Source organism: Pelobates fuscus, chromosome 11 (assembly GCF_036172605.1).
Source record: "Pelobates fuscus isolate aPelFus1 chromosome 11, aPelFus1.pri, whole genome shotgun sequence".
Taxonomy (NCBI): Eukaryota; Metazoa; Chordata; class Amphibia; order Anura; family Pelobatidae; genus Pelobates; species Pelobates fuscus.
The window spans coordinates 49,353,156-49,367,996 of NC_086327.1; positions in this window are offsets into that span (position 1 = coordinate 49,353,156).

Below are 14,841 nucleotides of genomic sequence, written 5' to 3' on the forward strand. Positions count from 1 at the left end.
GAAAGGGCTACTCGGTTGTGCTTATTTCTTGTCTAAAACTGATCGCTTCAACCCCTCAGAACAGACTTTCATTTTTTCATTACTAGAGTTCGTGTTAACACACAACTATTTCACGTTTAATGGAAAGTATTATCTCCATCTCAAGGGGAATGCGATGGGATCATCTTACGCACCAAGATATGCGACTCTAAACTTGAGATTCAAAGAGTGTATATACAAATGGTACAGATATATAGATGATATTTCGATCATGTGGACTGGTCCCCTAGCACTATTTGAATACATTTCAATAGGGATTTCAAAAGGGAGCCCTTGATAAAGGATTTTTTCTTGCCGAAACGTTGGGGGCTTGCTGACTGATTTTCTTCCCTCTTCTCCCTAGGCCTGGTATGCATCTGTTTGTTGTATATAAAAAATTAAATAGGTGAATATACAGTAGTAAAATATGTGTAGTAGCAGGGAAATAGCTACAGACCACCAAGTGGAAACCCCTTATACCACTTACACAGAAATATTGAAAATAAATACAATTGGTGGAACACACATCTGATGATTCTAGAAAATAAAACAAAATGACATAGTATAATACTGTATGGTCAAAATATATATTGTAAAAATAGAGCAATATTAGTTACAAGCCCAGAGCCAAATCAGCATATGGCTCTCATGGGAAGCGTAGTGGGACGCTTAATAGGATGTCCCCATCCTTCTTCTTGTTGCTCCTTATTGATCCTTAAATGATGGCTTGTAAAGGATGAGATATTCAAGTATCTTTCAGTATAAAAAATATTCCTTTATTAGTTGAATAAATAAAAAATGCCAAATAGCAAGGGATGGAAATTCCAATGAAGACATAAAAATAAAAGTACTGTGTATACAGTCTGAGCCAAGTTTGTTGCATATAGATTTATTTGTGGGTTGTTATGATCTGGTATCTCATATAGCTATGTACTACGCTGATATTCAGCAATTAGTTTACAATAAATTTTGCGCATATGCAATTTTGCTGTACCACTTGTATGGTAATGTTTGTCTTTATTTTGATTTATTGATATGTATGATGAGATATCCATTTGCTGTGGACCCATTTAATAAAGATATTTGTGTATATATATATATATATATATAATAAACAATACACAAGATCCAGCGCACTCTCCTATCTACTAAACAGCAACTTCAATGTTGACAGATTGTATTAGTTTTTAAACGGTTTTATTTAAAAACACCTTATCTAGGCAAAAAATAATGGGGATTTAGTTACATTATATGATCATACATTGCATAAGCCTGCCACAAGGTCAATGTACCCCATCTTTGGCAGGTCCTACTCTCACAGTCTAATGTCTGCTCTTATGAGATTAACCCACTTACTTGGGAAAAAAATTCCATCTGAGGCTCTCTGCAGTACAAGGCTAAATAGGGACCTGAGATGAGGCACCTGTGACAGGGAGGGGTGCAAAACCAAGGAGTTGGCTAGACTCCCAAATATATATATATGGAACATGGGGGGGGGGGGGGGTGGTTGCACTCACCTGAACATGCTTAAATGGGGTGCTGCTGGGGGCCATATTATACAATAAACAATACACAAGATCCAGCGCACTCTCCTATCTACTAAACAGCAACTTCAATGTATATATATATATAGTTGTGCTCCTTATTTGGGTAGTACTTGTAACTCTTTGGGTCCTTTGGGAATGGAACCTTGTGTGAATGAGCACCCAGTATCATTTGTTTAGCTCCTGAGACTGTCTTTATTAACATTTGTAGTGTCCCTACTAGAGATGTCGCGAACATAACATTTTCCGTTGGCGAACGTGAATTTCCGCAAATGTTCGCGAACAGGCGAACCGGACGAACCGCCATAGACTTCAATAGGCAGGCGAATATTAAAACCCACAGGGACTCTTTCTGGCCACAATAGTGATGGAAAAGTTGTTTCAAGGGGACTAACACCTGGACTGTGGCATGCCGGAGGGGTATCCATGGCAAAACTCCCATGGAAAATTACATAGTTGATGCAGAGTCTGGTTTCAATCCATAAAGGGCATAAATCACCTAACATTCCTAAATTGTTTGGAATAACGTGCTTTAAAACATCAGGTATGATGTTGTATCGATCAGGTAGTGTTACGCCCGCTTCACAGTGACAGACCAAACTCCCCGTTTAACGCACCGCAAACAACCGCAATCAGTCCATTTGCACAACCGCAAACTCCCCATTTGCACAAGGTTGGATAACAAGCCATGTCCCGTTCCTTGTCCTCACTGATGTCATTGAAGGTCTCTTCCTCCACCCAGCCACGTACAACACCAAGGGTCCCCGAAAGGTGACAACAAGCCCCCTGGGACGCCTTCTGTGTTTGTTCTTCCACCTCCTCAAAGCCAACTTCCTCCTCTGACTCCTCTTCATCAGACTCCTCTCTCTGCGTTGCCTCTCTCTGCATTATTATAAGGTGTGTTAAGTAGTACTATTCCTATCAGTTTAATCCCTGTTACGTCCCCTATCAGGGGACGTGTATATGGCATCGATTTTAGGAACCGGGATATGGAAAAAGATGCTTGGTCGGTCCTCCTACTTTAAATTTGGGGCCCTGCGTGTGCAATCTAATGTGCCACCAGATAGGAAAGGTGTGTTAAGTAGTACTATTCTTATCAGTTTAATCCCTGTTACGTCCCCTATCAGGGGACGTGTATATGGCATTGATTTTAGGAACCGGGAGATGGAAAAAGATGCTTGGTTGGTCCTCCTACTTCAAATTTGGGGCACTGCGCGTGTAATCTAATGTGCCACCAGATAGGAAAGGTGTGTTAAGTAGTACTATTCTTATCAGTTTAATCCCTGTTACGTCCCCCTCATCAGGCCTTTTTTAGTCGAATGTATCGCCCACTGTCAGTCCCTTCGGAATCCATCCCTCATTCATCTTAATAAAGGTGAGGTAATCTAGACTTTTTTGATCTAGGCGACTTCTCTTCTCAGTGACAATACCTCCTGCTGCACTGAAGGTGCTTTCTGACAGGACACTTGGGCGGGGCAGGCCAGAAGATCTATCGCAAATTGGGATAGCTCAGGCCACAGGTCAAGCCTGCACACCCAGTAGTCAAGGGGTTCATCGCTCCTCAGAGTGTCGATATCTGCAGTTAAGGCGAGGTAGTCTGCTACCTGTCGGTCGAGTCGTTCTCTGAGGGTGGACCCCGAAGGGCTGTGGTGATGCGTAGGACTTAAAAAGCTCCGCATGCCCTCCATCAACAACACGTCTGTAAAGCGTCCTGTCCTTGCCGACGTGGTCGTGGGAGGAGGAGGAGGATTACTTTCACCTCTTCCCCTGTTAGATTCCCGTTGTGCTGTGACATCACCCTTATACGCTGTGTAAAGCATACTTTTTAATTGATTTTGGAACTGCTGCATCCTTTCCGACTTGCCGTAATTCGGTAACATTTCAGGCACTTTCTGCTTATACCGGGGTCTAGTAGCGTGGACACCCAGTACAGGTCGTTCTCCTTCATCCTTTTTATACGAGGGTCCCTCAACAGGCACGACAGCATGAAAGACCCCATTTGCACAAGGTTGGATGCCGAGCTACTCATGTCCCGTTCCTCGTCCTCAGTGATCTCACTGAAGCTATGTTCTTCCCCCCAGCCACGTACAACACCACGGGTACCAGATAGGTGACAACGAGCACCCTGGGATGCCTGTTGTGGTTGGTCTTCCTCCTCCTCCTCAAAGCCACATTCCTCCTCTGACTCCTCTTCCTCACAATCCTCTTCCAGCGTTGCCGCAGGTCCAGCAAGCGATGCTGATAAGGCTGTTTCTGGTGGTGATGGTGACCACAACTCTTCCTCTTCCTCTTCACGCTCATCTACGGCCTGATCCAGCACTCTTCGCAGGGCACGCTCCAGGAAGAAAACAAATGGTATGATGTCGCTGATGGTGCCTTCGGTGCGACTGACTAGGTTTGTCACCTCCTCAAAAGGACACATGAGCCTACAGGCATTGCGCATGAGCGTCCAGTAATGTGGCAAAAAAATTCCCAGCTCCGCAGAGGCTGTCCTAGCACCCCGGTCATACAAATAGTCGTTAACGACTTTTTCTTGTTGGAGCAGGCGGTCGAACATTAGGAGTGTTGAATTCCAACGTGTCGGGCTGTCGCAAATCAAGCGACTCACTGGCATGTTGTTTCGCCACTGGATATCTTAAAAGTGCGCCATGGCCGTGTAGGAACGCCTGAAATGGCCACACACCTTCCTGGCCTGCTTCAGGATGTCCTGTAAGCCTGTATACTTATGCACAAAGCGTTGTACGATCAGATTACACACATGTGCCATCTTGCCCAAATTCAATGTCGCCAACAAATTTCTTCCGTTGTCACAAACCACTTTGCCGATCTCCAGTTGGTGCGGAGTCAGCCACTGATCTACCTGTGCGTTCAGGGCGGACAGGAGTGCTGGTCCGGTGTGACTCTCTGCTTTCAGGCAAGTCAACCCCAAGACGGCGTGACACTGCCGTATCCGTGATGTGGAATAGTACCTGGGGAGCTGAGGGGTGCCGTTGATGTGGAGCAAGACGCAGCAGCAGAAGAGGACTCAGCCGAGGAGGTTATGGAACAGGATGGAGTAGGAGGAGTAGAGGAGGTGGCAGCAGGCCTGCCTGCAAGTCGTGGCGGTGTCACCAACTCCTCTGCAGAGCCACGCATTCCATGCTTGGCAGCCGTCAGCAGGTTTACCCAATGCGCAGTGTAGGTGATATACCTGCCCTGACCATGCTTTGCAGACCAGGTATGAGTGGTCAGATGGACCCTTGCCCCAACACTGTGTGCCAGACATGCCATTACTTCCTTTTGCACAATCGAGTACAGGTTGGGGATTGCCTTTTGTGCAAAGAAATTTCGGCCGGGTACCTTCCACTGCGGTGTCCCAATAGCTACAAATTTTTGGAATGCCTCAGACTCCACCAGCTTGTATGGTAAAAGCTGGCGGGCTAAGAGTTCAGACAAGCCAGCTGTCAGATGCCCGGCAAGGGGGTGACTTTGTGACATTGGCTTCTTACGCTCAAACATGTCCTTGACAGACACCTGACTGTGGGCAGATGAGCAGGAACTGCTCAAGGCGAGAGACGGAGTGGCGGATGGTTGAGAGGGGGCAAGGAGGACAGCAGTGGTTGACGTGGCTGAAGATGCTGGACCAGGAGGAGGATGGCGGCTTTGAGTTTGTGTGCTGCTTGTACTCATGTGTTGATCCCATAGGTGTTTGTGATGTGCGATCATGTGCTTTCGCAAAGCAGTTGTACCTAGGTGGGTGTTGGACTTCCCACGACTCAGCAGAAGCTGTAGAAGATTGGATGTCTTGTGTTAGCCAGTCAACTATGTCCTCAGAACTTTTCGAGTTCAGGGTATGTGGCCTCTGAACACTGGGCATTATTCTAGGGCCAAAGGGAGTCAAAGCACCACGACCACAACGGCCCCTGCGGGGTGGCCTACCTCTGCCTGTCATTTTTTTTTCGATTAGTGGTACTATGCGTGCAAGCTACTGTGACAACAGATATGAGTGGCACTGTGCACTGGCAGAAGTTGGCAGAGTAGACGTAGGCCTGACACACATGCTTGCAGACAACTGCTATTCAATCTATTACAGTCAAAATTGTATTTATTTTTTAAATGTACACTACTGTTACACCAGATATGAGTTGCACTGGTGTGACACTGTGCCCTGGCAGGCCCTGAAACGCACACATGTGAAGGAAACTGACTGCTATTATTTCACAGTCAAATTTCTAGTTTTTTTTTTTTAATGTACACTACTGTTACACCAGATATGAGTTGCACTGGTGTGAGACTGTGCCCTGGCAGGCCCTAAAACGCACACGTGTGAAGGAAACTGACTGCTATTATATTACAGTCAAAAAAGGTTTGTTTTTTTTGTCCTTACAGCAGAGATCAGATGAGTCCTTCAGGACTGTAGTGGACACTGAATACACTAGCCTAGCTATCGATTTCCCTATTAAATCAGCAGCAGCTACACTGTCCCTCCTCTCACTAAGAATGCAGCTTCCGGGGGGCGGCGCCTAGCTGTCATGGAGGAAAGACGCACTTTGTGTGAGCTCCCTCAATATCTCACTTTAAGCAGCTATCAACAAGCGAATTTCACCCCAGAAGGGGATGACCCAGCAATGTTGCTCCTACCTGACCGACCCGACATGCTTAATAGCGGTCAGCAACTCGACAGAGTCTTACTTACCTCCGCGTGGCAAGTGTGGCCTGGTGCACACCGGGCGGGAGAGGCGGCCGATCTCCCGATCCTGGGATGCCCAGGAGCAGCTACTTCCCGGCAGGAGCTCCGTTACCCCCCCCCCCCCCCTCGGACCAGTGGGGGTTATCCCGGTCCACCCCTGAGAGGCTGTCTGGAGCTAATGGACGCACAGAGCACAGCCGCCCAGGCTGACATACTCATCTGCGACTCTCCCAATATGGCGGCAGCCGCGTGTCCTCCTGGTACCAGCAAAGCATGGCAGGATATTGAGTCTAAGCTGGACAGACTATTTAATCAATTTTGGAAGCAAATAACAAGCAGGAAGCCCCAACAAGCTCCACCACAGCCCCAACATGCTCCACCACAGCTAAGCGAAGCAGTCACCATTAAAATCCACCAACACAAAAGGCGTCGAAGGCGGGACCGGAGGCACAAACAGAAATGCAGAGCCTGCCCCACGTCAAGCACTCGCCTCCACCTTAAGCCACCACAATCCCGCACCGGACGTGAAGCACCACCGGGACAGATCCGACCACCCGACAAAACAAGCTTCCGAATGAATCTAAAATGGATGCTGTCAAGGAGGTGGGAGGGTCTGGGAGAGAGGGTCTTCTGCTGATTGGCTGGAATGTGTCTGCTGACTGTGAGGTACAGGGTCAAAGTTTACTCAATGATGACGAATAGGGGGTGGACCGAACATCACATATGTTCGCCATCCGTGGCGAACACGAACAAGCTATGTTCGCCAGGAACTATTCGCCAGCAAACTATTCGGGACATCTCTAGTCCCTACCTATTCTTAATTTTTATTATAATAAGAGATCTTGCAACAGACTATGTTTATCTTGGAAAGCTTACTGTCTTTTCCCATCAATACTGACTCCAGTTATTTACTGAAGTGTGGTAGATGAAGTGTTACAGTATCACACTTTATTTCTTACAATATATATTCACATCAAACATGTAACATTTTGTGATGACTTCTATCTTCGATATAGCTATATAGCTAGGGTAGTCACTATCTGTGTGTGAGAAGCTATAGTTTTTTCCTTCCTCTGAGGGAGATCGATTTACACTAGTTTGGACCTCTTGGTTTGATACTTAAAGGGACACTCCAGGCACCCAGACCACTTCTTCCCATTGGAGTGGTCTGGGTGCCAACTCCCACTACTCTTAACCCTGCAAGTGTAATTATTGCAGTTTTTTATAAACTGCAATAATTAACTTGCAGGGTTAACTCCACCTCTAGTGGCTGTCTACTAGACAGCCACTAGAGGTCACTTCCTCCTTCATAGCACAGGTTTTCTGTGCTAGAGCGTCGCTGGACGTCCTCACGCTGTGTGAGGACCTCCAGCGTCGCTCATTTCCCCATAGGAAAGCATTGAAATTATTTTTCAATGCATTCCTATGGGGAGATGTAATGCGCATTAGGTCTCCTCGGCCGGTGGGCGGGATCAGTCTCGCCCACCGGCCGACGCAATGAAGAGGAGGAGCGTCGCGGAGGAGAAGACAGCGGCGAGGGACTTCGCCGCTGCCTCAGGTAAGTGACTGAAGTGGTTTTCACCCCTTCAGTAACCGGGGATTGGGGGGTGGGAGGGAGAGGGACCCTCCAGTGCCAGGAAAACGGATCGTTTTCCTGGCACTGGAGATTCCCTTTAAACTTGCTCGGAAGATGTATTTGAGCTTGTATTGTTGGATTCATTTTAAGTCTGGTTTATTTCCACAAGTATTAAGGCCGTTTGGCCTGTATTTGTGGGAGGGGCTTAAATTTATTCACTCCCCTATATAAGGGACACCCCTTACCTGACTCCATATTGCTTGAGGTCAGCATCAGAATGATTCCCACTTCCGGGTCATCCAGACGCCATTTTACCTGATTACTTCATGAGGTTTTCTAAGCTGAGCTGTGTCAGGAATTCATCCACAGGCTTTTCCGGCCTACCACCTTCTTTCTTCAATCCATCGCCGTGGATGGTGTCCAAGTGACTCACAAACCGTAAGTCGACCTACCCATTACGCCAGGCATCAGTCCCACGGCACAATGCATGGGTCAGGTCCTCACTTTACGGCTGCATTTTGTCTAAGTCTGTTCTAAAACCATTGCATGTTCATGCATATCATTCGTTTAAACTTGTTTATATCTGTCACTGGCTCATTTGAGCATTAGCATACTCCCGAACGGGAACACATTCTGTTTCAATTGCCTAAACATACTAGGCAATTCTGTGCGTGCATTTCGAATCTCACTGCTTGTTTCGTTTTGTTTCCCTGACATACCAGGCTCATGGTTTGTGCAATTTTCTATCAAACGGGAACTAGTTCATGCATTTACTATTGTACTACACACACGTTTCGTGCATTTACAACCCACGAACAGAACAGAACATTCACATATTGTATATTTTCAAATGGGCACTGTTCATTTCTCTGTCATACAACTATAATGCTGGGGCTTAGCTCACAAACAATGTTTCACATAAACCACACTGACCCCTACAGGTCACTCTCAAAATCTCACGTTAACCTTGCATTTGGATTAAAGGGTATTTTTACCATACAATCAGCATTTCTGACCCCTACAGGTCAACAGCAAAACTGTCTTCACATGTCATATACAATTTACCAGCCAATATAAATTACACATAAGATTGTTTTAAACATAATCATAAACCATAAATTAAACTCCAGCACGGGCTCAACTTCAGGTTTAATTCACAATAATTTACATTTCACATCAAGACCAACAGTGGTTCTATCAACACTGCCACCTACAGGTCTTTCAAGTACATTGACAATTTTCATGGGGTTTTACAAACACCAAAACACTGACCCCTATAGGTCAACAGACAAACAACATTTCACATACCAATCAGTATCCAACTACACTGCCACCTATAGGGCACTCGGCAGATCTCCAGTGCAACACCATGTTCACTGACCCCTACCATTCAATAACACATACAATTCACATAGCAAGTAGTATATCAACATCTGGTATAAATACACATATTATTACACAGTAGCAGACGCATCTGTATATACGTAACTGGTAATATAGTTCACATACATTTTTCACTGCACACTGCTCACACAACAGACTTTTCCCTAGCAAGGGGACATACAACATACAAGGTGGGGACAGACCACTTAATGGGTTAAGATTAATACATATTTAACCAGTATGGCTACAATGTTTTATATTTACACATCAGGGCACTTTACTTTTCACATATACTGTACGTATTAAGATAAGCTTGGTCTATGCCATATTTCCTTATGCCATACGGTTTTATCCATTCAGCTTACAGTTACTACTAAAAAACCTATACGGATTGTCAGGTTCAATACCATACTACCAGGTACATACACCTGCTCACGTAGTTATCCATCTCTTACCTTCCCTGCAATAGTAATCGCGTACTGGCAATTAGGGTTCTAGGGCCCAATTGGTATTACCCCCTTTTTTCTCTGCATTACGCTTCGGTTAGTGGTCCCGCAAGGCCAACACCCCACCTCACACTCGGAGGCATACACCCCTTGGGCCACTCGTGAGCTAGCCGCCTCGCATTGTATCATAGAGAGGGCCTCACCTGTCACTCCCCTTCCTATTTTCTGGTTACCATCACCGAGAGGCCAACATCCTGCTACAACGTTCGGTGGCCACACAAAATCCCCTCGCGCCAAGCATAGATCGAGCCTCTCAAGCCACTGTTCAACTAGCAGGGCCTCACCAGTCACCAAAAAACACCAAGCCTAATCGTTTCGCCTTACGGCTTAGCTAGCAAGCCAGTACAAGACCCCTGGGTACAAATAATAATTGCAATCTTTATTGTTATTTAAGTATTTCTCAAAAAGATGGTGCAGAATCACCTCTACCTAGCACCCCGGCTAGAAGTGATACACCTTCAAGCAGAGGAGATGTTGCTAGTCCAGCAGCAATCAGATCCTGGACGATCCCACACATTACCGACCTAAGGAGGCGACAAATCCCCTACCCTGCCACAGCAAGGAAAGCAGAGTTATTTAAACTCCTCCATACATCAACGGACAACACGGAGGCAGGGGAAGGCCCAGCAACACCAACCCAGGCCATGCTAGCCTCACTCATAAACTCATGAGCCAAAAAATTTACGACAGACTGGCAATCTCGAGACGGTCACCACAGCCCTCACAAGGCTGGGCCTCACGCTACTGTACAACCAGCACCAACCGAAACTCGGTTACCTGGTACAATCAATTCTTATGACACACAAGACGTTAACCCTGCGCATATGATCCCAGCACATTGGGGAAACAAGGCATATATATGTATGATGATGTATCTGTGATGGTCAGATCCAGGGATTCCAGTTAAATCGGGAACTTACCATCCCTTGGTTGTGTTGGCATTTGGAATATGTAGAGATGTTTATTTGTGCAGGTACCCATACAGAAGGGATTTTGTCAAAAACAAACGGACGAGCACTCCCCGGCTCCAGGTACCAGCACCTCTGAGCTACCAGAAACAATTGGTATGAGTAGTTGCATTGCATATAGACTGTTGCATATATGTTCAAATGATTCAGGGCACATGACAAACCATGTGTCCCAATACAACTTACAAATAACGTACTCACCATCTGTACACACTAATGCATTTTCAACACTACTGACTCATCACCCTTCCAGACTTGTAGTAGATTTACTAAAGCTCTGGAGCTTCAAAGGGCTCCCATACAGGTATAATAAATACACCTTCAAGGAATATAGCATGCCCTCACTTACAGTCAGCACAACAGAACCATCGGCTGTAAACACACTCATAGCCAAGATTTGCAGAGGGGTTTTTACTTGGGTGTAATGGATCGACGGGCACCCCGACTGGGTACCTCCGTTGAAGGATGCTCCTAGCACTTCCTGAGGACTCCAAGCACTGCAGCAGACACCACAACCACCGAACCGGAGAAGCATACGAATGCTCTCAAGCATATGAATGCTGTAAACTGTTGAACAGGAAAAGCATACAATCAGCTTACACTCCTGGCAATCAGCATACAATCCAATTCCCCCAATAACGAGATGACACTTCGTTTTGAGGTCAGGCAGAGCTGACTGTACTGGCACATACAGCCTCTTTTATTCCCAATCCACAAACATAGTACTACCCAAAGGGTTTTACAGAGCAACCAATCAATACGTACAATACACACAGACCCTCCCACACAAAATCCTCCCCTCCCCCTGTGATATGATTACTGAACACAATGGGTAATATAATTATCAGACAGAGAAATAGTTTTATAAAACATATCACAGGGACCCCAAAACATGCAATAACCCCATATATAGAGAAAATATTTTATACTGGATATGAGCAACTTGGAGGTCTGTACCTACAAAGTCTTACAGTGATGCAATGTGTATATACTGGGAAGAGAGAGGGGTAGCAAAAGGGGAAAAATTGCTCCCTAATTACTTATATATTGGTACTCCTGCAAAGTAATCACTTGACAACTGTTGGGCGCCAGCTCGTCACTTTTCTTTTTTCACTTGTTTGCTCACTTTAGGGACACCTCTTCACTATGGGTATTTAGACCCTTAGGTTAATCATAATTATTTTTTCCACTTGGCACAGTGCCGTTCTCACAGTGAATGCGATGGCACACTAGGCAGTATCGATCTGTAGATTGAGTTATAGATTAGAACACCCTCGAAGGTGTTTGGAGGATACTAAGGACTAGTGTATAGCTTTTCTTTTTTACAAAGTTATAGAGGAGCTTTTTGCAGTCCTCTAATGCATACCTCCATTTGAATACAACTCATACCAAAGGGGTTATTTCAATTGCGCTACTGACTGCAACATTGTAGCCATAATACTGTAGCCATAATACTTCCCCTTCTATGATTTTTTTTTACTGCTAAAGTGTATTTCAAGTGTATTTATGGGAATCTTTCGGTTTGCCCATTATGGGAGACATTTAGTTGGTCATATCTTGCTACTAATAAGAATCTAATAAAGACAGTTGTCAAGTGATTTCTTTGCAGGAGTACCAATATATAAGTAATTAGGGAGCAATTTTTCCCCTTTTGCTACCCCTCTCTCTTCCCAGTATATACACATTGCCCCACTGTAAGACTTTGTAGGTACAGACCTCCAAGTTGCTCATATCCATTATTTTTGCCAGTATAAAATATTTTCTCCGTACATTTACCCGGGTACAAGCCCTTTGGTGGACTGGCACCACCTCCTGACCACAATCTATGTCCATTTTTCTCAGAACACTTCCTTTTTTCATCTATGTAGGTGTCTGGGATTACTAGTCATTTTATCCAATAACCCCATATATATGCTCAGAACCGGGGGATCTGGGTGAACCACATATCCAAAATTCACCCAGATCCGTTCAGTAGTTTGGAAGATACAGTTTAATGCAGATTCCGCAGAACATATACAGATTATATAAAAAATAATTACTGTATAATGTGTCCCCTGTTGTATAGTTTAAAACTACTGCACGATGTCTTTGTGTGCCAAATACCGGCGAGATGGCACCGTGTAGAAAAGTCACAACAGTGTCTGTGAGTTAAAATGGCCGCCATCCATTGTTCTCACCATGTGCTTCAGCCATTGTTCTCACCACGTGCCTCTGATACATGAAATGGTGGCCACCCAGGAACTCCACAGTATGTCTCCAGAAGGTTCTTAAAGGGCCAGTAGCAGCATAATACAATACAACATGCCCAAATCCTGTATTTAAAGGGTCAAATCTCCCAGGGGCCATAGTTAGCAGGCAGGAGGCGGGCAAACAGGCTTCTCCAATGCCCAGTGGCGAGGTTGGTTCCTCCACATTGGGTTTTCCAAATCCACCATTTACAGCATGGCGCCAAACACAAACACATTGGTATTGTCACAAGGGAATCTTTCCTTAAACAAACAAAGACTAACCATAGATTTATTGGCACCACACACCACCGCTACCCCAAGTCTCAACTCCCTCATACTCTCCGAGGAGTTTCCTTGCTATACAACACCATTGATTTACCTTTACAGCTATCACTCAAGCATGGGTTGAAGCTTGGTTAAGTTAGACCAATATCATCAACGCAGTAAACGGCTACACACTGACACTTACATGGCATAAAATGGGCAATCCTTTCCCCGCTCAACTTTCGGGCTACAGATTAGCCTACTATCGATATTCGCAGATACTCTGTGCTGGTTATGATAACATATCCAGAGGCCTTACAGTCATACACTATCTAGAAGACTTATTGTTGATCAAAGATAACATATTTTCACTAGGAGCCTCACGGCAGCTTAGTCTGGTTGACCACTTGGGCGTCCCAGTACCCCATAAGAAACAGAAGGCCCAGACACTATCATCACATTACTGGGCATACGACTTGAGTCGGCATCCATACACGCAAGTTACAACTAAGCACATGTCATATCATCAACAAACGCCACTCATCATCCATACGATCATGATATTTCTGGGGAACTTGGTTGGCCACTTATCACATTTCTTTTACTTTCATTTACCAGGCGGGGGTATACATCCCTGCCAACAATTGTCTCATTTATATTCCAGGCATGTTCATCATTCGCTTCCTACAGCCGCCTATAAAGTCACGGCCACTCTTTCGTTCTAGAGACAAAATCATGGATTAGACATACTCATGCAGCATAGCATGCACTATCCCACCTAGCACTTTCGTACCATACTTGTAGAACGCATAACACAGCTTTTCACCTGGCTTAAAGAATCTCATTGGAACACGACATAGCTCAACCTGTGTCATTACATTTCTCCTAGGTTTTGCTTCTTTTTGCCACCTTAAACTAAAACTCTCTCACACACCATTAATTATATATTTTACAGGCATTCAACAACACAGGATAACCTATGGCCAAAACTACCATAACTTCATGCTATCATACCAGACAAGAATATACTCAGAGGTTTTCAGGAATCCATTCCCCCACGTTCCTCTCAGAGATTACCAATAGCCATCCAACTTTTCCATCCTTATTGGACCTATTAGATCTACAACCATTCAATTATACTACCAAGTCGGCCATTACCAGCCATGCACACTGCCTTATATGCCTTTCTCGGGCCAGAGAATCCACTACCATCACCACCACTCAGACAGATCATTGTCTTCAATGATCCCACGTATGTAAACACATATATCATTACCTATTGGCTCTACCACATTCCGAAATGAGTTAACATGCACCAACAGTAGAGATAACATACTATCCTACCCACAACATGGTGTCCAGTTGCAGTCCTAGATTCCTACCTTCAAAATCCTTCCAGGAATTAAATACCGTAATGCATCTAAGGAAATGCCTGGTTAATTTGTATATATTTGTTGACTGTATTAAATCTTTGATTATTCTTTTTTGCCCTCTTTATTTACAGGCCTACCGTGTCGTTGGTCTCAGCACATCACACAAACGACTTGCTCCCTTTATACTATCCTACGCTTATACTGGAACCTTACTCCATATACGGCTATTTGCCTCTTACACAATTAGTTATTGTAAGTACTTTATTTACTTTCATTTTTTTATTTTTTATTTCATTCCCATCAGACCTTTAT